General features: G+C 37.4%; 1 protein-coding gene across 5 annotated transcripts in view; it reads left to right on the top strand.

Moving 5' to 3' along the window:
• The window catches only part of CHST9 (carbohydrate sulfotransferase 9), a 250,381-nt gene that overhangs the window by 16,691 nt on the left and 211,709 nt on the right, over positions 1 to 21,981 (top strand). Inside the window, exon 2 of one of the 5 annotated variants that reach the window (XM_023647598.2) lies at positions 15,286 to 15,454. The exons of 3 other annotated variants lie outside the window; for them this stretch is intronic. The gene's annotated coding sequence lies outside the window, so the exon portion shown is untranslated. Of the gene's footprint in view, positions 1 to 15,285; positions 15,455 to 21,159; positions 21,442 to 21,981 lie in introns of those variants that run through there. One more of the 5 variants, XM_070275595.1, reaches the window with a different exon arrangement.

The following is a 21,981-nucleotide window of genomic DNA, read 5'->3' as shown; positions in this document are numbered from 1 at the left end:
TTTCCTACCAGCAATGACTGAGAGTTCCTGTTGCTCCACATTCATGCCAGCATTTGATGTTGTCTTTGTCCTGTGTTTTGGCCATTCTGATAGGTGTGTAGTGATAGTTTGTTGTTGTTTTAATTTGCATTTTCCTGATGACATATGATGTGGAACATCTGTTCATATGCTTATTTGCCCTCTGTATATTTTCTGTGTTGAGGTGTCTTTTAAGGTCTTTGGTCCACTTTTTGAGTTATTTGCTCTCTTACTATTGAGTTTTAAGAGTTCTTTGTATGTTTCAGATATATCTTCTGCAAATATTTTGTCCCAGTCCTTGACTTGTCTTTTCATTCTCATGATAGTGTCTTTTGCAGATGAAAAACTTAATTTTAATGAAGTCTGGCTTATGAATTCTTTCTTTCCTGAATCATGCCTTTTGTGTTGAATCTAAAAATGTTAGCATCAAACTCAAGGTCACCTAGATTTTCTTAAGTTATCTTCTAGGAGTTTAATAGTTTCACGTTTTACATTTAAGTCTGTGATGCATTTTGAGTTAATTTTTGTGAGAGGTGTAAGTTCTGTATCTAGATTCATTTTTTTGCATGTGAATGTCTAGTTATTCCAGTACCATTTGTTGAAAAGACTATCTTTGCTTCATTGTATGTCCTTTGTTCCTTTGTCAAAGATCAGTTGATATTCATGGGAGTCTATTTCTGGACTCTCTATTCTGTTCCATTCACTTATTTTTCTTTTTTTTTTCACCAATACCACACTGTCTTGATTACTGTAGCTTTATATTAACTCTTGAAATTGGGTGATATCACAGTCCTCCAACTTTGTTCTTCTCCTTCAATATCATGTTGACTATTCTGGGTCTTTTGCCTGTCCACATAAACTTTAAAATTATTTTGTTGATATCCACAAAATAACTTGCTGGAATTTTGATTGGGGTTGCGTTGAATCTATGGATCAAGTTGGGAAGAATTGACATCTCAGCAATGTTGAGTCTTCCTAGCCATGAGCATTTATTTAGTTCTTTGATTTCTTTCATCAGAATTTTATAGTTTTTTCATGTAGATCTTGCACATATTTTGTTAGATTTGTGCCTAAGTATTTAATTTGGGGGAAGTACTAATATAGATGGCATTGTGTTTTTAATTTCAAATTCTACTTGTTCATTACTGGTATAGATTAAAGCAGTTGACTTTGGTATATTTACCTTGTATCCTACAACCTTGCAGTAATCACTTATTACTCCCAGGAGTTTTTTGGTTGATTTTTTTCGGATTTTCTATGTAGATGATCACATCATCTTGCAAACAAAGATAGTTTTATTTCTTCCTTCCTAATTTGTATACCTTTTATTTCCTTTTCTTGTCTTACTACATTAACCAGGACTTCCAGTACAATGTTGAAAAGCAGCAGTAGGAGGAGACATCCTTGCATTGTTCCTGATTTTCGTGGGAAAGCTTCTAGTTGCTCATCATTAAGTATGATGTTAGCTGTAGGTTTTCTGTAGATATTTTTTATCAAATTGAGGAAGTTCTCTTTTCCTAGTTTACTGAGAGTTTTTTATCTTGAATGGGTGTTAGAGTTTGTCAAATGCTTTTTCTGCATCTATTGATAGGCTCTTACGATTTTTCGTTTTTAGCCTGTTGATGTGATGGATTACATTAATTGATTTTTGAATGTTGAACCAGCCTTGCACACATGGGACAAATCCCACTTGATCATTGTCTATAATTCTTTCTATATATTGTTGGATTTGATTTGCCAATATTTTGTTGAGAATTTTCATGTCTATGTTCATGAGAGATATTGGTCTGTAATTTTCTTTTCTGGTAATAACTGTTTGGTTTTGGCATTAGGGTAATTGTAGACTGAGTTAGAGATTATTCTCTCTGCTTCTATCTTCTGAAAGAAAATGTCGAGAATTTGTATAATTTCTTTCTTCAATGTTTGAGAGAATTCACCACAAACCTCTCTGAGCCTGGCACTTTCTATTTTGGAAAGTTATTAATTATTGATTCAAAATTTCTTTAATGGATATAGGCCTATTCAGATTGTCTGATTCTTCTTATGTCCGTTTTGCAAGATTGTGTCTCTCAAAGAACTGGTCCATTTCATCTAGGTTACCAAATTTGTAGGCATAGACTTGTTAGTAACATTTCTTTATTATCCTTTTAGTTTCCTTGGAATAAATATGGATGTCTTCTTTTTAGTTTATGATGTTAGCAATATGTGTCCTCTCTTGTTTTTCTTAGTTAGTCTGGCTAGAGACATTGATTTTATTGATCTTTTTCAAACCAGCAGCTTATGGTTCTGTTAATTTTCTCTATTGATTTCCTGTTTTCAATTTTATTGATTTCTGCTCTAATTTTTTTTTATTTCTTTCCTTCTGCATGTTTGGAATTAGTTTGCTATTTCTTTCCAGTTTCCTAAGCTAGGAGCTTAGATGATTGATTTTAGGTAGTATGTGCATTTGATGCTATAAAGTCTCCTCTAAGCACTGATTCTGCAGCATCCCACAAGTTTTGATAAGTTATATTTTCATTTTCATTAAGTGCAAAATATTTTTAAATTTCTCTTGAAATTTCTTCTTTGATCCATGTGTTATTTAGAGGTGTGTTGTTTAATCTCCAAGTATTTTGGGATTTTCCAGCTATCTTTCTGTTATTGATTTCTGGTTTAATTCCATTGTGATCTGAGAGCAGACATTCTATGATTTCTATCCTTTTAAATTTTTTAATGCCTATTTTATGACTCAGAATGTTGTCTATCTTGGTGAATTTTCCATGTGAGTTTGAGAAGAATGTGTATTTTTGCTGTTGTTGGATGAAGTAGTATATGTTCATTATATTCAGTCAATTGATGGTGTCGTTGAGTTTAATTTTGTCCATGCTGATTTTCTGCCTGCTGGGTCTATCTGTTTCTGATAGAGCGGTATTGAAGTCTCCAACTATAGCAGTGGATTCATCTATTTTTCTTTGCAATTCTATCAATTTTTGCCTTCCTTAGTTTGGTATGCTCTCTTGTTAGGTGCATGTACATTAAGCATCGTTATGTCTTCTTGGAGAGCTGACCTCTTTATCATTATGTAATACTCCTCCTTATCTCTGATAACTTTCCTTGCTGTGAAGTCAGGAACAACTTAACTGAGTCCTCTGCTCAGGGTACCCCAAGGCTGCAATCATGCTGTTGGCTGGGCTGCTGAAGCCCAGGGTCTTCTTCCAGGTCCATTGAGCTCATGGGCAGAATTCAGTTCTTTACAGCTAAAGAACTGAGAGCCTCAGCTCCTAGAAACTGCTCTTCTCCAAAGGAAGTTCACAGGTAGCTTTTGACTTCTTCCAGGACAGTAGGAGAGCATCTTGAACTTCAGGGAAGTCCTGGACCCTCTTTTAAAGGGATCACCTGAGTAGGTCAGGCCCACTCAGGATAGTCTTTATTTTATCTTTTTCATTGTGTAGAACATGATGATTTGATATATGTATACATTGTGAGATGGTTACCATAATCAGGTTAATTAACACATCCATCACCTCACATAGTTACCTTTTGTGTATGTGGTAAGCATGCCGAAGACCTACTCTCTTAGCAGATTTCAAGTATACAATACAGTATTATTAACTATAGTCACCATGCTATATGTTAGATCCCCAGAACTTATTTATCTTATAACTGAGGGCTTGTCCCCTGTGCCCATCAACTCCCAATTCCCCCAGCCCCCTAGCCCCTGGTAACCACCATTCTACTCTCTGCTTCTATGAGTTCAGCTTTTGTTTTTTTGGATTCCATATATAAGTGAGATCGTACAGCATTTGGCTTTCTATGTCTGGCTTATTTCACCTAACATGATGTCTTCTAAGTTCATCTATGTTGTTGCAAATGACAGGATTTCCTTCTTTCTCATAGCTGAGATAGTGCCTCTTTTAATTAACTCAAAGGCAACCAATTAAGGACATTAATTAATTCTGTAAAATTTCTTTACCTTTTTCATATGATGTTCATTAGAAGCAAATTTCAGGTCTTGTCCACACTCAAGGGGAGGAGATTATGCAGGGCTGGGCCTATTGGGGTTCATCTTAGAAGTCTGTCTACCCCAGAGATCTTGACTTGCATATTTAACTCCCTGCCTGATGCCTCTACTTGGTTTTGTCATAAATATCGAAAATTCAACATGATCAAAACTGAGCTCTTGACTTTCTCCTTCAATTCCCCCATCTCAAGTGTCATCTCAAAACTTAATTTTAAGTTTTTTCACTTCTCTCCATCTCTACTGCCATTACCCTGATCCAATTCATCATCATCATCTGTATTTGTAGACTGCAACAGCCTCCCTCTCAGTCCGTTCCTCGTACAGTATCGAATGATCTTAAAGCGTAGATCTAATCCTCTCTCTCCTCTGATTATAACCAGTCAATAGTTATCTGTTGCCCTTTAGAATTGTCCTAATGGACCCGATAGGACCTTGCCTGTCTTTCCTAGCTCATCTTAGACCACTTTCCTTTTATTCTTTAAGCTCCAACCATACTATCTCCTTCCAATTCCTACAGATTCCTTTCTCTTTCAGAGTATTTTCACATGTGATGCACTCTATGGAGAACTCTCTCCGTTTACCAGCACAACTTTGCACGTGACTAGATCCGTCCCCGCCTTCAGATCTCAGCTTGAGCATTACGTCTTCAAAGAGGTCTCCCCGACCAACATGTCTAAAAAAGGTTTGCTGGTCCTTATAACCAATATTCTCTACCTTGCCCCTTGCTTTTAGCACTTGTCATTCTTTGTAATCCTAAATTTCATTTATTTTAACTTGTTTTCTTGCTTTTCCCTGGCTCACTTTTGTGTCCCAGTACCCAAACAGAGCCTGTCAAGTAACAGATCATCAAAATACATTTGAAGAATGACTAAAGCACTGCTATTCTCGTCAATATGGCTGGAGTAATTCAAAGAAAGCTTTATGGGAGAAGTTGGCCTTGAGCTGTCCATTTGTAGGCTAGAGAATCAGAAAGGAAAAACATTCCTTGACAGATGGTAAAGAGCAAAAACAAATTGATGGATGTGGAGGTGAGCATGGAGTCTCAGGAAATCAGTAGACCGGAGAGGAGGCCTCATGTTGGGGAGCACAGGAAATTAGGTTACAGAGGTGTAGTGAGCACCTTATGAAGAGCCTAAAAGGCAGACAGCAGAGCTTCCCACTTTAAATTTAAAAAACTTGATGGCTTTTTAAGAAAAGGAAAAACATTTAATAAGCAATATTTAAGAAAGATTATTGAGGCAGCATTATTTGTGTTGAATTGAAGAGATTATCTGAGATAAGTCATTAATTCAGGAGTCTTTTTGTTCATTTATTCAACAAATATTTATATTCCATTCACTATGTCTAAGGCATTGTGTTTGGCATGAGGGTACCGTGAGCATTGCTTCAGAGATGAGTCCTAAAGAACAAACAAGGACCAGCTTGAGGTTGGTGAAGGGTTTGAAAAAGAGAGAATGTTGGTATGCCCAGGGACAAAAGAGAACACGAGTAGTTCTTAAGAATTTAAATAGTCCAGCCTACCTTGAGAGTAGAGTTTGAGGTAGAGGTATGAGTGATAAAATGAAAGAAGTGACCGAGGCCAGCCCCATGGCCTGGTGGTTAAGGTTGGCATGCTCGGCTTCTGCGGCCCTGGTTGTGTTCCTGGGTGCAGACCCTTCAGCACTCATCGGCAACCATGCTGTGGCGGCAGCCCACATACAAAATAGAGGAAGACTGGTACAGCTGTTAGCTCAGAGCACATCTTCCTTAAGCAAAAAGAGGAAAGTTGGCAATACATGTTAACTCAGGATCACTCTTCCTTAGCAAAAAAAACCAACAACAACTAAATAATTAATCAAGAGTTAGATCAGGAAGGGCCTTGTTTGTCATTATAAGAAATTTGGGCCAGCTAAGCAATGTAAGGAATGGTAGAATATAAAAATGGAAATGTCCAATTGGCATTTGGAAATAATGAGGCCAGAACAGGTGATTTATTGGAATTGGAACATGGGTTAAATTTTTATGTTTGCAGAAATTAAATCATTTCTTGGGGGATGGAGCAGGGAAGAGAAAGTAGACCTCCAAGAAAGAAAAAAGAGAAATAAGTGAGGTTGTCAAAGGCTGAACAAGCAAAGATCCCATAGGAGCCAGGGATGTGAGACCTTTCAGAATGGTTCAAAGGTCAATAGCATGAAGAGGTCAGACGTGAAGAGGATATACTTTGCTGTGCCAAAAAGGAAATAATTTGTAACCATAAAAAAGGAAAGTTTCTATGTTGCCTGGATGACCAATTGGCAGCTAATCAGAATATTTCACTGTGGATATCCACTTTTGTGAGTACCTTAGATGCGGGTAAATGATGTAATGCTGTCAGTTGTTGGAACATAGACTGTTTTCTTAAGACAAATAGCCCCTTATATCGTCCTTAGGTTATCAGTTTATTTAGTCAGCTCTGACTTTTGGTAACTAATACAAAAGTAAATTACCTCCTTTTGAGCAAAGTTTAATAAATTTCATAATTTGGCATCACTCTGTGTAAGTTATTTGGGGACTACACTTAAGTTTAGTGGAAAGAATGTAATTTGGAGATAAGGCTGAGTTTGGATTCTGGCTCTGCCTGTTATGAGTTATGTGATCTCTTTTATTTTGGCATTTACTTCCCTGTCTCTAACAATCTACATTTTGGAACTTCATATTTAGTTTCAGGCTTTATCTATTCTTTTTTTTTTTTTTTGAGGAAGATTAGCCCTGAGCTAACTACTGCCAATCCTCCTCTTTTTGCTGAGGAAGACTGGCCCTGAGCTAACATCCATGCCCATCTTCCTCTACTTTATATGTGGGACACCCACCACAGCATGGCTTTCTTGCTAAGCAGTGCCATGTCCACACCTGGGATCCGAACCGGTGAACCCGGGGCTGCCGAGAAGCAGAACATGCAAACTTAACGGCTGCACCACTGGGCTGGCACCAGGCTTTATCTATTGATTATCCCCCATGATAGAAGAGAATTTGGTTATGTTTCCTTCCTCATCTTACCACACATCTACATCTTTGTCTTCCCTCCCAAGCATCCTTATCCTCTCAATATAGTGACAGTATTTTCTTTCCATAGGTATTCAATGTTTTTATCATCGTGACTGTGTAAATGTTATCCACAGCTTAGCCATGCAATTTAATCTAATTTTTTCCTTTCCTGCATCTTCTCTTTTCCCTAAAGTTAGTAGTGTCTTGCTCTTTCATTTGCTTAATGTTCTAAGACTTTATCACTGATTCAGGCAATCTCTTAATCATTGTCTAAATATCCTGTCTAGATGGTCAGAGAAATCAGCTAGTCTACCAGATTTATCTTTCTAAAAAGTTTTTCCCAAGCGTCTGTCCTGCTCCAATTTGAACTGCTTGCCCTCTAAACGTCTACACAGTTTTCCTCCTTTCACTACTGGCCAGAAATATCTCTTACGTCATCTCTCTCCTTTTCGGGACCTGCTGTTTTCTGTATCTCATTTCTTCCTCTTATCTTACTCTCTTGCTTTGTCAGGTCCTCCTGTAGGTTTTTGGGAGGTAAATTTTTTGAGAACTTGTCTGAAAAATGTTTATTTTACTCACATCTTTGATTGAGACTTTGGTAGAATTTGGTAGCATTTAATAGAATTTTAAGTGAAAGTGATTTTCCTTGAGGATTTTGACGGCATTCTTGCTCCATCACCTTATTCTACGTTCCAGTGTTGCTCTTGACAAGTCTGACGTCATTCTGATTCTTGATCCTCTGGATGTGATCCTTTTTGTTTCTCTGTGACAACACGTGGACTCTTTTGCCATTGATAGTGTTCTGAAATGTTAATATGATGTCCTCTGATGTGTTTATTTCTTATCCATGGTGCTGAATGCTCAATTATCCCTTTAAATCTGGAAACTCACGTCCTTCAGTTCCCTGAAGTTTTCCTGAATTGTATCACTGATGGTCTCCTTCCTTTTGTTTTCTCAGTTGTCTCTCTCTGGGACTCCTATTATTCAGATGTTGAACCTCTAAAACTTATTTCCTGTTTTGCTTTGTTTTGTTTTCTCTCCAATTTTCCATCTCTTTGTCTTTTTGCTCTACCTTCTGAGCAGTCACCTTGTCTTATAACCTGTGCGTTGAGTTTCCTATTTTGGTTTTTTCATTTGCAAGAGCTTTTTTTCTCTCCCTCTCTACTTTCTTTCTTTCTTTTTTTAAAATTATATATAGGGTCCTGTCCTGCTTTGATGGAACCAATATTTTCTCTTATTTCTCTAAGGATAGAATGAACAGTTCTTTTGAATTTTTTTTTGTTTAGGTAATGTTGGTTTTGTTTTTTCTCGTGTTCTTTGCCTTGGTTCTCTTTTGGTTATCTGTTGCTTCTCTCATGCCTTTCCTCTTGTTGGGAACCTAGTGTACCTTTCCTGGATTGTATAGCACACAGCGTCTTGCTTCTTTTTTTTTTTTTAAGAGTGGCACCTGAGCTAACAACTGTTGCCAATCTTCTTTTTTTTCTTTTCTTTTTCTGCTTTCTCTCCCTAAATCCCGCAAGTACATAGTTGTATATTTTAGTTGTGGGTCCTTCTAGTTGTGGCATGTGGGATGCTGCCTCAATTTGGCCTAATGAGCGGTGCCATGTCTGCGCCCAGGATCTGAACAGGTGAAACTCTAGGCCACTGAAGCGGAGCGTGAGAACTTAACCACTCGGCCATGGGGCCAGCCCCAGCATCTTGCTTCTTGTTCGTATCTATGGAAACACTTTGATTTCAGCATGTGTGATCTTTTAAATTAGTTATCACTCCTCTGCTTGTGTTTCATTTTCTAGAACTTTATTATCATCTTTCTCTTGTAATCATCTCCTCTTCCTTTGTTTATATCTTTGTAAATATTTATATTATATATATACATATTTTAGTTTCTTTGCTTTTATTTTAGAGAGATTTGAGGAGGGAGTACCTGAGTTCAGTCTGCCCTCACTTAGCTAGAAATCCTCTTCATTGAATTTTTAACTAAATTAATTAAACTAAACAAGTACAATAATAGTATTAAAAGCATCAGTAATTATTCCTAATTTTATAATACTCTTGAGGTTTTACTATACTGTTTTTATATGTTTTGTTGTATTTCCTGCTTTTTTATGGAATGTTAATTTTCAGAATTATATATTATTCCTTCTTTTGCTTTGTTGACATCATTTCAGGCTTCCTAGTATATCTATACTTATTTCAGTAACTACCTTAGGCAGTTACTTTGGTATTTTAATATGAGCACTATTTTTATAGTGTGTTCTTTGAAAATCCCTTCAGAGCTTACTATATGATTTTTGTCAGTAGATACTTTTGCAGATTTAATTTATTTTTCTTTTTTAAACCAAGATTTGTGGATTAGCACCTTTGCTGTTTAGTTCATGTTATTTCTCTATTAAATGGTTGCAGGCTAAGCACAGATGGGCTAGAATGTGAAACGAGGAAAGAGAGGGAACATGTAAGAGAATTTAATAAATATTTGCATGAGATTGCTTGAAGCTAGTGCTTGGATCACAAGTTTTACTATCTATAGGAAACAAATCATATTCATTTTAGAATATACATGTATTTCTAGTGTTTTATAGAGTTTTACGTTGGCCATAGAATTTGACTATTTTATGGAAAGCAGTATTATCCTTTCTATAAGATACATTATACAATAATAACAAGACATCAGATGTATAGAAAATATATAATGAAGAAAATGATCAGTCTTCCAAATAGGTATTGACTGTCTAGCTAATCATTAACAAAAATAACTACTCAACATATCTGGCATAAGGATGCTCTCTAAAATAATACCTTTACAAGGATTTTATTGTGATGAGCAGAAGGGGGAATTTAGAAATAATGTAATATATAGGTGATGACATATAAGAGATATTTCATCTAGATAACCTGTAACAATAGTATTTATGTTTTATTGTCTCACCGTAAAAATACTTATTTGATAGCTAGACAATTTGTTGAATTTAGAGCAATGCCAAACTTTTTGTCTAAATTATTCATCACAGGAATTTGTTGCAATAGGGGTAATCTTAACTATTCGACATTAATTAAGTACAGATAGTGCTATTTTCCTGTAAAAAGTAACATTCCAAAAGCAGTTTGAACCATTCTGTTTTGTATTGTAGCTAACATTCTAATTTGAAGTACTGTGTACTCATAAGAAGTGAGTGGAAAAATTAAAATAACTTCTAACTTGCTGCTGCCTGTTGCTTCTCTAATGCTGCCAGGTTTTGTTTGCTTGTTTTTTGAGGTCTTTTGGAAGTAGATATATTGCTATGAAGCTTTAAATTTCTCTCTCTCTCTCATGAATTATCCTATTTTAGGATTATATCACTTTTTTCAGCCATAATGTCCCACTAAACTCACTAGATTTTGTAATTTCTTTATATATTGGACTCTCTCCCTGAAAAGCAACTCCCTTTTTTTGGTTGACATGAAAACTTATGGAGCCAGGTCTGATGGCCTAGTGGTTAAAGTTCGGTGCACTCCACTTCTGCGGCCCAGGTTCAGTTCCTGGGCACAGAACCACACCACTACTTTGTCAGTAGCCATGCTGTGCCGGCAGCTCACATAGAAGAACTAGAGGGACTTACAACTAGAATATACAACTGTTTACTAGGGCTTTGGGGAGGTAAAAAAAAGAGAGAGAGGGAAAGATTGGCAACAGATGTTAGCTCAGGGCAAATCTTTCCCAGCAAAAAAAAAAGGGAAAACTTATGTCCTACTATCACTGAAACAGAAAACAAAAATTTAAATTAGCATTTATTGCTTGTTTACATAGTATCCAAAGTACCTCATTATTATTTAAGATTCAAGGGTATACAAATAACATTTGTATATATAACCACTAGCTTTCTCTTCTGTGCTCTATGGTAAAGCACAGACTCTTTTTCTCTTCTGTTACAGTCTGTGAGACAGTTCAGACTAATGGTTGGAATAGTCAATTTCTCATCTTTCAATTTCCCTCCTCAAAATCCTTTGGTCCATTTTGCTCTTCTCTTGATAAGTTCCATATTGACCAAGTCATCTTTTCTGGTTTCATCTTATTCAACTTTTGGGAAGAGTGTATTTCCTAACCCTCATTCCTACTATTCGTTAAATCCTTACCTTACATTTATTTATTAGACAAATATTTACTGTCTACTGTATAATAATATCCTATCTTGGTTTCTTAACTGCATGTTCTTTATGACATGTTTCACAATACTTTGCTTTGCATGTTTTTTTAGAAGGTCTATTCCCTGTTGTTTGGACAGAAGGAAACCCCTAAGGCGCTAACCTGTAACCTGTTTTATTCTCCCATTTTATCTGTGGATGCACTCAAGTTTAGCCATTAGTTTTATGGTACTGATTCTTATAATGCTACCCATCCATTCAATCCTGCTTGGATTATTGTATCTACTTCTGAGCCCTGCATTTAAAGAAAAGTATTAACAAATGTGAATGTGTCTGGAGGAGGATGATTAAATTGATTGAATGCTCCTAAATCATGTCCCATAAGGAATGGCTGAAGGAATTGTGTGTATTTATTGTTTATCCTGGAGTAAAAAAGATTAAGGGTAGACAGGATAATTGTTTTCGATAATTGGAAAGTCTGTCATGTAAAGGAGAAACAGATTTGTTATGAGTTGTTCTAGAAGACTCTACAAGAACCAGCTTGTGTAAGTTATGAAGAGATAGGTTCAGATATTGTCTGATGAAGATCAAGGATTAAACCTCACTCATTTTGGTTTTGCCTGGCCCAGGGCTTTAGTCCTAGTCAGGCCTAATGGATGTTTATTGATTAGATTGAATTGGCTTGAACTAAAAGAATAAACCTCTCTAACAGTAAAAGTAGACTGCCTTTTGAAGTAAAAATACCCAGTCTTTCAGCAGATACTTATTGATTAACTGCAGTTAAGCTGTCCCTGTGCTCAGCATCTGGATTATAAAGATATTAACATCTTAATATTGTAGTATACTTCTATGGGCCAAGCATTCTTCTAAGTAATTTTCATGTATTAACTTATTTCACAGCAACCTCACACAGTAGGTATTTTCATTATCCTCAATTTAGATGTGAAGAAACTGAGGTACACAGAGATTACATAATAAGCTATGTCACAAACTAGTAAGTCGTTAAGCTGTGATTCGAACCCAGGCACTCAGGCTCCAGAATCTTCATATTTAACTGTAATACACTACATAGTAGCGTAATGTGTATGTAGTGTAGTACATAGTTCGTATGTAGTACAAAGTAACTACATACTTAACTTACACTACAATAAACTGCCTCCCGTAATGAAAGACAAGAGGATGTACATGAATGAATGAACAGAAGGATTTTGGGATTGGAATATGGTCTAGTCCAATTCCTGCTCTGAGGATTTTCTGGCCAATGGCTATCTTTCTCTTCCTGAATGCCTATTGTCTTCCTTACCATCATTCCAGTCTTTACATTGCCTCTAAGTAATCTTCCCAAAATGCACTTGATCATTCCACTCCTTTCGAACCCATCCTTGGTTCCCCAGTGTCCAGAGGACAAATCTGATCACCATAGGTTGATGCCAAGGCCCTCTGTGGTCCTTCTCCACCTCTCACCTCATCTCTCACTGAACTCTGCATCAGACCATTTGGTTACATGAGCCAGGCCTGCAGATTTCTTGTCTGGGAAGATAACAGGGTTATTGTGAGCATTAAATTAAATAATCAGTATAAAATGCTTAGAATAGTACTAAAATATAATAACTGCTCAATAAACGTTAGTACTATTATTTCCGTTAATTTCTGATTATCCTGACAAAATTCCTATACCCCAAATATAGCCTATTCCTTAGTTCTCTTACTATATTTACAATTACTTTGTAATAGATTGAAAAATACAAGAAATCTATTGGCTCTTCTAATTTACAAATTCAGAGGCAGAGTGGGTGCATTTGGTCTAGTCAGAGCTTTTTTCCTGTTTCTCTGCAGGTTTCTCAGCTTTGCCTGCCTCTGTGCTGCCTCATTTTTTAGGCTGGCTTCCATCAGGGCAGCCAGAGGCCTCCAGCAACAGCATGAACTGTGTGCTTTCTTGTTCACACTCACTGGGAGAGAAAATATTACTTCCCGTGACCATCCAAGGGAGGCATCATTCTGATTCAGTCACCCCTGAAACAATCACTGTGGTCACCTGGTGTGGTGGGTTGAATGATGACCCCCAAAAGATAGTCCACCTTCTAACTCTCAGAACCTGTGACCTTCTCTGGAAAATGGTTTGTGCTGATGTCATTAAGTTAAGGATCTTGAGATGAGCTCATCCTGGATTATTGGCGTGGGCCCTAAATTCAAGGACAAATATCCTTCTATGCCATGTGGAGGAAGTTGGAAGCAGAGATTGGAGCCACCAGAAGCCAGAAGAGGCAAGGAGGGATGCTCCCCTAGAGATCCAAGGTGAATGTGGTGCTGACTACACCTTGATTTGGGACTTCTGGCCTCTAGAACTGTGAGAGAATGAATTTCTATTATTTTAAGCCACCATTTTTGTAGTGATTTCTTACAGTAGCCACAGGAAACTAATACACCTGGCCTTTCCTGAACAAACTATTTTGACCAGGACTGTGGATTCATTACCCAGTTAAGATTACACTATTTCAGGCCCATCACTGGAGCTGGAGGCGGGGGACAATCTGCTCTAAACTGTGTGGCTTCCACACAGAGGAGGAGAATGGACATTAGGGGGGGCAACATAGGACCCACTTGAGAATCCTTTAATTCCACTTCCTACTTGTAATCTACCCATTTCTATTGGTTACACCACAATTGATCCCAGCTTTTATTGAAGCCCACTTTTATTTAGCACTTCTTAGGCTTCATTATTCATTACGACAATAACTAAAACTCAGTCATTTCATTGGACTTGCTAACGTCTTTACCCAGTCCATAGTAATCAATTATCTGGCAGGATCCCTTGCTGATAACACCTTCAAGCCATCTTAGACATGACCACTCAAATTACCGTTTTCTTGTACCACCATTGCCAAAGCCTAGGACGAAAAAACTTTTCAAGGACTCCCTCTATCTTCATAGGTCCCTTTAATAAAATAGAATTTGACCCCATATGCACCTGTGTATTACTTATTGTGATCCTGGTGATTCCTGACTGGCATGTAACTACATGCTAAAATTCTTGTGACTGTGCTTAAACAAATGTAAAATACAACAATAGTTTTGTATCATCTATATTTAACACTTTGAAATCTATAGAATGGGAACAAGTAAAAATGAGGAATGAGATGAACATATCATTTAACAATAGTCTCTATGGGTGGTGTTTTTTTTTCCCATCTCTAGTACAAACAAATGTTTGCAAGGGCCTTTGGTTTTAGTCTTATGCAATCTTTAAATATAGACTATTGGGGCTGGCCCTGTGGCCAAGTCGATTAAGTTCATGCACTCTGCTCCGGAGGCCCGGGCTTTCACTGGTTCTGATCCTGGGCGCAGACATGGCACCGCTCATCAGGCTATCTTGAGGCAGCGTCCCACATAGTAGAGCCAGAAGGACCTACAACTAGAATATACAACTATGCACTGGGGGGCTTTGGGGAGAAGAAGAAACAAACAAACAAAAAAAGATTAGCAACAGATGTTAGCTCAGGTGCCAATCTTTAGGAAAAAAAATCACTAAAATGAATTTACAAAAAAAATAAAGATAGACTCTTGTTGCTTAAAAGAAAAAAGCCTCTGCACTGCACACTAGAATGTAAAATATCAGTTTAAAACTTTTTCTTTTAAAACAAAGAATATAAGAGGAAAGCCTTGTCTTGTTAAAAACGTTAATTATAATTAAATTTTAATTACAACTAAAAGTAGAAGGTACCTGTTAAATAAATTATACAGGAATCAAAGTAAAAAATGTATAAGGAGGCACCTATAAATTAGTGTCTAGTAAGGGAATATGTTTTTATGTTCTGTATGACAAAACACATTGAACAATTGAGCTATTATAGGAATAGACCATGAAATACTATACCTGAGAAACCATGGGAAAAATATTTGAAAGATCAGTATTATTTTACCCATTCATAGCAATTTCCTTTAAAATGTTACTTTGTTATTTATACTGTGTTAGTTTTCTTTGCTGCTACAACAAATCGTAGCAAATTTAGTGGCTTAAACAGCCCAAAGGTATCATCTTACAGTTTGTGGGTCAGAAGTCTGGCACAGGCTAAAATCAAGGTGTCAAGAGGTGCACATTCCTTTTTGTAGGTTCCAGGTAGGATTCATTTCCTTGTCTCTTCTAGTTTCTGGAGGCTACCAGCATTCCTTGGCTCGTGGCTCCCTTCTTCCATCTCCGTCGTCTCCAAAGCTAAGAAGGTCTGGTGGAGTCCTCACATCACATCACTCTGACCTGCTTTGCTGCTTCCCTCTTCCACTTTTAAGGACCCTTATGATGACATTGGGCCTACCCAGGTAATCTAGAATAATCTTGTTATGTTAGGGTCAGTTGATTAGCAAAGCCTTCATTCCATCTGCAACCTTAATTCCCCATTGCCATGTCAGGTAATGTATTCACGGGCTTCAATGACTAGGAGGTGAACCTCTTTGAGGGTGCCATTGTCAACTTCCTGGTCTTTTTTTTAAAAGATTTTATTTTTCCTTTTTCTCCCCAAAGCCCCCCTGGTATGTAGTTGTATATATTCTTAGTTGAAGGTCCTTCCAGTTGTGGCATGTGGGACGCCACCTCAGCATGGCTTGATGAGTGGTGCCATGTCCACGCCCAGGATTCGAACCAGCAAAACCCTGGGCTGCCAAAGTCGAGCGCTCGAACTTAAACACTGGACCACACGGCTGGCCCCCACCTTCCTGGTCTTGATAAATTATTCTATGGTTAAAATGTTACCATTGGAGGAAACTGGGTAAAGGGCACACAGGCAGTCTACTATTTTTCCAGTTTATATGTGAGTCTAAAATTATTTCAAAATAAAAACTTTTAAAAAATTTTGAGAATTGAGTGAAAGTATATAGAAATTGCTTACAGAATTTCAACAATTTCACAATAATAAAATGGTTTAAAATATTTACTTCTACAGTAGTAAATACATTAAGTAATAAATAGTAAAATAGAAATCACATTTCCTCATTCAGTTAGAAGTAATTGAGTCAAAACTTACTGTCTTATAGTTGTGAACACATATTACAATGACTGAATAAGATGAGTACCAAGGTTTTTTCTCTTTAGATGAAACACTGTCCGAAAGTGACTTAAGTGTCATGAGACTGAATGCCACAATTTAATTTCACTATGGTTGATAGAGACAATATATTTCTTAAATGTTTATGTGCCCACAACACCTATCAAATAAAAATCTAGGAAGCCGGCCCTGTGGCTGAGTGGTTAAGTTCACATGCTCTGCTTCAGCAGCCTGGGGTTCGCTGGTTCAGATCCTGGGCGTGGACCTACACACTGCTCATCAAGCCATGCTGTGGCAGCATCCCACATAGAATAACTAGAATGACCTACAGCTAGGGTATACAACTATGCACTGGGGTTTGGGAGAGAGGAAAAAAAAAGAAAAAGAAGAGGAAGATTGGCAATAGATATTAGCTCAGGGCCAATCTTCCTCACCGAAAAGCATACTTAAAAAAAAAATTTCCTCATACCAGGTTACTTAAATGCTTTATAATTTCCCACTGTTTTCATAGTTTTCCAAAAAATCATTACATATTATTTTTCTTAATATTTCCTAAAGCTGTCAGATACATAGGGCAGATTTCATTATCCCATTTTTATAGATAAAGAAAATAAGTCTCCAAAGTTTACATGGGGATTTCTGGTCAAGAGAGGGAAGTATGTTTATGTTTTGGTATCCTCGTTTATTTCCAAAACAAGCCAATGGAAGATGACAGAGCAGTTAGAAATTATGTAAGATGTTCTCGAAAGGTTTCAAAATTTAGAATTTAGGGAAAAAATGTAAAAAAATGCTGAAAATTATTTGTGAAGTCAACTTCAATTTATTTATCAGAAAAGGAGAAAGATATGGGTACTCAAGCAAAAAATATAGTGTAAGAATGAAGCATTGTGATTAAAAATAAATCCATGACAAGATATATCCTATTGAAACTGTGGGCAGTTCTTAAATTATTACGTTGACAACTGATTTCTTGTTAATATCAGTGGTTGATAGAAGACAATGGATATTAATCTTCAGAGTGCTGAGAGAAAATAATTTTTATACTCAATTCATACTCAACTGTCATTCTAGAATGAGGACAAGAATAAGATAATTTTGCACATACAAAATCTAAGATAATTTGACACTCTGTTATTCACTAGAAGAAATAGTTAAGGCTGTAGTTCAATAAGAAAGAAAGTAAACTCAGAGAGAGGGTGTACTATTAAAATATTGAGACTGAACACAAAATATATAAAATTGATAAAATACCAGTAAATTTAATCATTTAATAATTAATAAGAAGAATTTATTTTAAATGATTGAAATTAAATAGAAAATCTCAAACATCATCATGGTGAGGAAACACTGTTTGATGAGTGTTGAAAGCATCCTAAAATTTTTGTGAAAACTGTAAACTTTATTAGAAAAACCTATAGTTAAGAAAGTATTTTTTAAAAATTTAGGGACCAGCCCATGGCCGAGTGATTAATTTCAGAATTTGGGATATAACAAAATCAGCATTAAAAATCAGAAGTAAAGAAATAAGCTACTCAATAAATAGAGTTGGACAAATGTTATCTGTATGGAGTGGATGCCTTACAATGCATACAAAAATAAATTCCAGGTGGAGTCAAGTACCACATATGAAGAGCAGAACTTTAAAACTTTTGAAAGGAAATATAGAAGAATAATTTTATTATTTGAGGGTAAGAAATATTATATTGGAAAATTCATAAAGAACACAAACTGAGCTTGATATTGCCCATCTCTGCTGTCCCCTACCTTGCTCTGTGGTTTGGGAGCCTCACTGGAATGTGCTGCATAGAAAGGCTTCCTGGTCCTCAGGCTATCAGTTGGGTTTGCCAAATGAGTCACTGACAGGAGGTCTAAGGACAGGGGGGAATTGAAGAGGGGATAGTTATTCTCTGGTTCCCTCAACACCTGGTTACAGCATGTTGTTTGTGTCCCTGTGCAATAGGCTATAGCTCCTGTCAGTTATCCTTCCTTCCAGCTCCTTCTGCAGGTTCCAGGAATGGAGCTCTGCTTCCTGTCTTCACTTCTCAGAGTGATTGCTATTACTTGCCCTTGGCGACTGCTCTGTCCTTTGTTGGTTTCCCCAAACTCTGATCACATCTTTTTTTTTTTTTTTTTTTTGAGGAAGATTAGCCCTGAGCTAACTACTGCCAATCCTCCTCTTTTTGCTGAGGAAGACTGGCCCTGAGCTAACATCCATGCCCATCTTCCTTCACTCTATATGTGGGACGCCTACCACAGCATGGCTTTTGCCAAGCAGTGCCATGTCCACACCCAGGATCCGAACCGAGAACCCCAGGCCACTGAGAAGCGGAACATGCGAACTTAACTGCTGCACCACCGGGCCGGCCCCTGATCATATCTTTGTAAATTGTCCCTTTACTAAACTCTCCACAATTTCATGAGTTTGAATACATCACATTTTCTTTCAAGACTCTGATAAATCAATAAGGAAAAGCATGACAAAAATTGATTTAAAGCTTCTGCATAATAAGACAACCACACCACCAGCAAAGGAAGGAAGCAAGGGAGGGAGGGAAGAAGGAAAGGAAAAGTCACAAGACAGGAAGATTTTTGTAATGCTTATAACTGCCAAGGAATTACCATCCAAAATGGGAAAAGAACTACAAATCAATAAGAAAAATGGGGAAGAAATGTAAACAGGAAATTCACCAAAGAGGAAACTAGATTAGCAACAAAACAAAACTCCAGAGAATTATGTTTTCAATCCATACACAACTTCTGAGCCTCGTCACATCTTCTTCTGCCACCTGGGCAGCTGTGGGTTGAGAAATGGCAGGGAGATAGATGCCTGAGGCAGTCAGGGCGAGTACTCTGTCTTCGAGCCTGTCTGGGAATGACAGCAATGGGGCAATCGCTGGAGGGCTTACAGAGGAAGAAATCGCTGGGTAAAGGGGTTCAGGATAAGACCCATGCTGGGGCGGTATTGATGGAGTTGAGTTTCACAGGAGCCTGGAGGAGATGGAGGAAAGAGTGAGGACTCTTGTTCTTCAGAGAGAGAGGCAAAAAAGTATGGATGGAGACAGATGATAGCCAACTTTGTGAGGGGCTGGTAGTAAATTGAGAAAGTTTGTCATCCCTGATGGTCTCTTATTTGCTCAGAGGGTGGGAAAGACGCAGAGAATGGTACTGCAGCTGTCGGAGAGGCAGAAGGCAAGGACTGCTGAGGTCCTGCTAAGATTGAGGCTGACAGGTGGTCCCCTGGCTCTGAGGTGGTTCTTCACCAAACTGCATAATTTAGTCCAAACTGACCTTTCTAAAATTCCATAACTCCCTCCCTAAAATCCTATACTTCTGCCAAACTGGGAAACTCATAATTTCCTCATAAATAAATTGCCTCTATGTAGAAATTTATCACTATACTCAAGTCCCAAAATGCTGCTGTTGGTAACCAAGGTTATTTCAAAGGATTTTTTCCAGGTTTATTGAGATGTAATTGACATACAGCACTGTATAAATTTAAGGTCTATGGCATAATTATTTGACTTACATATATTGTGAAATGATTACCACAATAAGTTTAGTTAACATCCATCAGCTCATATAGACACAAAAAAAAGAAGAAAAAATTTTTTTCCTTGTGATGAGAACTCTTAGGATTTACTCTCTGAACAACTTTCATATACACCGTACAGCAGTGTTAAGTATAGTCTTCATGTTGTACATTACATCCCTAATACTTATTTATCTTATAACTGACAGTTTGTACCTTTTGACCACCTTCCTCCAATTTCCCCTCGCCACCTCAGCCGTCTGCCCCCGCCACTGCCTCTGATACCCCCAAATCTGATCTCTTTTTCTATGAGCTTGTTTTTTTTTTTTCTTTTTAGATTCTACATATGAGTGAGATCATACAGTATTTGTCTTTGTCTGTCTGATTTATTTCATTTAGCATAATGCCCTCAAGGTCCATCCATGTTGTCCTCAATGGCAGGATGTCCTCCTTTTTTATGACTGAATGATATTCCATTGTATGTATATAATCTTCTTTATCTATTCATTTATCAGTGGACACTTAGATTGTTTCCATGTCTTGGCTACTGTGAATAATGCTTCTGTGAACATGGGGTACAAATACCTCTTCAACATAGTGCTTGTTTCCTTTGGATATATTCTCAGAAATGGAATTGCTAGATCATATGGTAGTTCTGTTTTTAATTTTTTGAGGAACCTCCATACTGTTTTCCGTAGTGGCTGCATCCGTTTACAGTGCCACCGACAGTGCACGAGGGTTCCTTTTTCTCCACATCCTCACCAGCATTTGTTATCTCAAGTCTTTTTGGTGCTAGCCATTCTAACAGGTGTAGGTGATATCTCATTGTGGTTATGATTTGCATTTCCTTAATGATTAGTGATGTTGAACATCTTAAAAGAATAATTTTTAAATTGTTGGAAAACAGAGAGAGAAATGAAACAATTATGTTTACAATTCTTTTCATAATTGTTAGGGGTAAATCTATAGGATGTGCAAATAACAATAGATATATATTTTTTAAGAATGTCATGTAGACCTCTCTTTCAGTATTTTAATAGTCCATATTCCTCCATTTGGAGGTTAGGACTAAGGATTTACAAGTACAACTGGAGAATTAATTATCTGTATTTTGCTACTGGTGCTCTAGATTCAGTTCAATGCCACACATTGTTGAGTACCTGTTAGGTTCAAGGTACTGTGTTTATGAGCAGGAAGAGGAAGGAGCTGTACAAAATACAGGAAGCCTTTGACCATGGAAGCGTTTTATAATGCTTGTACGTAAAATAGCATTATTCCAAGTAATTTCAATCTCCAGTAGTCTGCACTTTGTCCGCAGGCGTGGAGGTAGATGTATGATCTCCAAATAGGTGTGTTTTCCCATCATGACTGACCTTCAGGTTTGCTTAAAGCAACACTGCTGCTCCCCCGGCCTCACCTTTGTTTAATGAGAGCCATTTCCTACTGCCAGCATTGGGTTAATGGACTGAGATGGGAGAAAATCAAACGTCTCTCCGTTTTACACCAGATTGCCTTTCTGCCTTGTGGCTTTAATCACTCAATCCTACTCACATCTGCCATAATAACAATTATGGGTTTTCTACTGACTTCTTACCCAGGAGGATATGCCAGAGCAACATCTCCCGAAGAAAGGAAGGGCAAATTCTTAATCTTTTTCCAGCATCACAGGTAATAATTTTCCTCTGCAAACCCCCAGGGAGGACTTCTTTTGGCTCTCACACCCACCATTCCCACAGGTTTGTGGCTTTGTTCTGATTTATGTGTTTTCTTCTATCCTCTTTCTTCTGAGATAAGTTTTAATTATGTAGACAGATTGTAGAAGTCTCTTTCTTCTGGTAAACAACTATTTCTTTGTTAGTAGTAGATTTCGTTCGACTGCTTTCCTCCTATCTGGATCTTCTTGTGTGTCCAGGAATTATGTGTGCTCATTGTTTAACTGCGGCGTCAAGAGAGGAGACGGCTGGCTTCTCTTTGTAGCTTTCCTTGAGGAAGTTAATCTTGGAATACCTCAAATTGCAAACCTCTCGCGAACTGTTCTTTGTTGCGTGTGTTTGGAAAGCCCATATTTTAGTTTTGAATCCACAGAGGAGCAAAGTGTCACCCATTAATAAGCGGTATAGTAATCCTCTCAGTTCTTCTACTTGTTCAAAAACTTCCTTGACTACCAGTCAAGAAAATGCTCGAAATCCTCAAAAGCACTGGGGAAAATGTTAACCGCTGCCCCTTTCTCAGGGGACTCAGAGAAGTGGATTCGAGAAGGCTCCTCAGGTCATGCT

The sequence above is a fragment of the Equus caballus genome, chromosome 8, assembly GCF_041296265.1.
Source record: "Equus caballus isolate H_3958 breed thoroughbred chromosome 8, TB-T2T, whole genome shotgun sequence".
NCBI lineage: Eukaryota > Metazoa > Chordata > Mammalia > Perissodactyla > Equidae > Equus > Equus caballus.
This window is presented reverse-complemented; position numbering and strand designations above follow the sequence as displayed.